General features: G+C 38.3%; 1 protein-coding gene across 8 annotated transcripts in view; it reads right to left on the reverse strand.

Annotated features, from left to right (window-relative positions):
• Positions 1 to 2,248: 2,248 nt before the first annotated feature.
• The window catches only part of MEIS2 (Meis homeobox 2), a 203,460-nt gene continuing 202,576 nt past the window's right edge, over positions 2,249 to 3,132 (reverse strand). For all 8 annotated transcript variants that reach the window (XM_006132700.3, XM_006132698.3, XM_075927029.1 and 5 more), the window contains one exon: positions 2,249 to 3,132. This exon is cut by the window's right edge and continues 551 nt beyond it. The gene's annotated coding sequence lies outside the window, so the exon portion shown is untranslated.

Raw genomic sequence — 3,132 nt, forward strand, 5'->3', positions numbered from 1 at the left:
GTAAGCTGGGGAGGAACAGCTCACTGGATCCTTTCGAAAAACCAGGTTCCATCTTTTGCCAGCTGCTAGGTACATTTGCCACATTTCCCCACCCCTGCAAATCAGCTCTGGGTCAGGCACAGTCACAGCATTTCCACCAACATTTCCTCTTCTGGAAAAGCAGCATCTCCCACTTCGCCGTTGGCAGCGCGGAATACAACCCAGCCCGAAAAGCCCGACGTTGGGGGGACTGCAGCGCCCTCCCCAGAATATCCTCGGGAAGTGGAAACTTACATTCCGAGTTTCCATACTCGTCGAGCGAAACGAGAGGCGGGTTGCTATTACCCCCCGTTTCTCAGAACATAAGCAATTTTATTCAGACTTCAGTATTTCCTTTCACACTATATCGCTGTCAAAACACTCTTCCCGGTTTTTTTTAACGTTTGACAGCTGAACATTTCTTAAATACACCCAATTCGGAACCCTCCGTACTAAATAGCAAACCTCAGATTGGAGCAATCTGCTTACATTATTGTACCTTGGATTCCAGAAACACAGCGCCCGCAGATTACAGCCCAGCGAGAAAATACACCAGCAACACAAATATTTAAGTCATTACAAAAATACCTATCTACTATGGGGAAAAACAGATGGCTGATCTCTCTCTCTCTCTCTCTCTCTCTCTCTCTCTCTCTCTCTCTCTCTCTATATATATATTACTTCTCTAATCGGAGGGGAAAATGGCAGCAAATCGGGTAGAAGAAGTAGCTTTGTTTTGTGACGCAAAGACAACTCTGTAATTCTCATTCTTATTTCTCTCATTCAACACAATCAGCGACTTTGAAACGGGAGGGCAGTATGTGTATTTCATATGGGAATTAAGGATCAGAGCGTTTTTAGTTAGGACAGAAAGCAAGCCAAAGTACAATATCCTATCCTCTGAATTCCAGAGAATGCCTTAAAAGCCGGCTATAAAAGCAGGACCTGATTGCTAAAATAACCCTCATGCCCCATTCCACTTGCATCCTTCCTTCCTTTGCCAAACGCATGGATCCATTTATTCAGTTCAGCAATTAAACATTCACTGGGAAGTGAAGACTTTTCCAACATTCCAAAGGTAAAAGTTGTCAGTCAGTTTTTAATAATACACAAACCATTTGAGAGAAGGGAAAGAGAGTTTAAAAAAAATTACAAATATTTAAACCAGTGACAGTTGTTTCCAGGAAAGTAAAGATACTTACGGCATTTTTATTTTCCGAAATAGAAATCAATAAAAGACTGAAATCTTCCCATTTCTGTTGGGACCTGATTCTGTTACCAATGAAGTAATGAGAATTTTTCCATTCACTGAGGAGGAAGGTCCAATTTCTGGCTCTAATGGCTTAGAGTATTTGCTCTGATCTACACTAGTCCTCTTACACTTATTTCAAAATAATAAGCGGAGTGTACACACTACCAAGACTGTTATTTCGAAATAACAGGATGGTTATTTCAAACTAAGTATTCCTGCTTTCCTCAGGGACTAAGTTTATTCTGAAATACTTATTTCGGGAGTTATTTCAAATTTAGTTATTTCAAAATAATTTCCTAGTGTAGACATGCCCATGTGACATAGGAAAACTCCCATGCACTTGTTTCAGAGCACAGAAAGTCTGTATTATTTTGGTTTCCTCCTCTCCATGAACGTGGATTATCTAATAACATTTCAAAAACTAAATTTACATTTTCCCAATTCATTAATGTGATCATTTTTGCTTTTGTGACAGCCAAATAAAGTAAATAAAACTGTTTCCAGGACCTGATTCTGAAATCCTTACGGAAACAATGCTTCCATTAAAGTCAGTTATGGGTTTGACTGCTTAAAACTTCTCAGTCCAGCCTTCTGTTACAACTATTCATTAAGTATCCCTGGTTTAAATACACTGTAGTTATGCAGGGTGCATGTGTATGAACAACTATTCCTCGAAATCCATGCTTATCTCTCTATGCACATCATCTAGATTTACAGAGCTAAATATAGAAATTAGATATAACTACATAAACTATAATCTGATGAGACCATATCTGGGGTTTTTGACCTGGTCTCTGGGCATGTGTGTGCTCAGTAGAAATGTACAAATTCAGACGTCTCGTCAGACTATATATACTATGAGCACTGTGGTAACTGGTCTCTGATTTTGCCAGTCAATCTTCAGAATCATTGGTAAGAAATCCAGTTTATTTGTTCCCAACAAATGCCAATCATGATTAAAAACTCAAAAGCCTAGCAAAAAATCAAAAATGAAATATTTATTACCGCATTTTGTGACTTAACACCTTTTTTTTAAACATAACGTCACAGTCCTCATACAAGTATTTTAATGTAAATTTTGACAAAGCTTAAAGGTAACAGCATTTTCTTCTAGTGAGGAACACGTGCTGAGAAAGGAAGAATTCATGGACATACAATACCAATTCCACAGCAGATCTGATACTAGCAAAAACATTCTTTTTTTTTTTCTTTTTCAATTGAGGTAAACACATAGAATATCTAACATGAAACAATTAATAGACCGAACTCTGTACGAAGTTTGTTACAGTATTCTCTTGCTTTTTTCCCAAGCTCTGAGTTCATGATAAAGTTCTAGGTTTGGTGCAAAGACCATTAATAACTTCTTTCGTTGAGGAAAGCTGCCCAACTTTTCCATTTGTTTTGTCCAAAGCCAAGGCTCTGAACTACTGGAAGAAGCTCCTGCTCTGTCTTTTAAATCTTCACTTGCAAGCTCTTTGAAGAAGAGTCCAAAATGGGTTTATGAAGCACAAACTATAAAGATCTGTTTGAAACTAAAGGACACATTTATGAAGGAACAAAACCAGGGGATGGCAAGGCCTTCTTGGAACTGTCTTCTGAGTGATGAGAGACCCAGCAAGACTTTTCATCTTCATCTCCAGGGTAATTCTTTTCTCACTGGCCAAAACTGGCCTGAAATATACTGTAGTCTTTCATGGATAGTGACTTCACTGCTGAACCAAAACAGTCATTCTTTTGGGAACAACACACATAGTGTGGAAAACAAGGTGGTTTTTTTTTTCTTCTAAAACTATTTGAGGCAACATAACGGAGTGATCAACAGAAATGTACAAGTTAACTTAGTTCCTATGTTTATACTACAG

Source organism: Pelodiscus sinensis, chromosome 4, assembly GCF_049634645.1.
Source record: "Pelodiscus sinensis isolate JC-2024 chromosome 4, ASM4963464v1, whole genome shotgun sequence".
Lineage (NCBI taxonomy): Eukaryota > Metazoa > Chordata > Testudines > Trionychidae > Pelodiscus > Pelodiscus sinensis.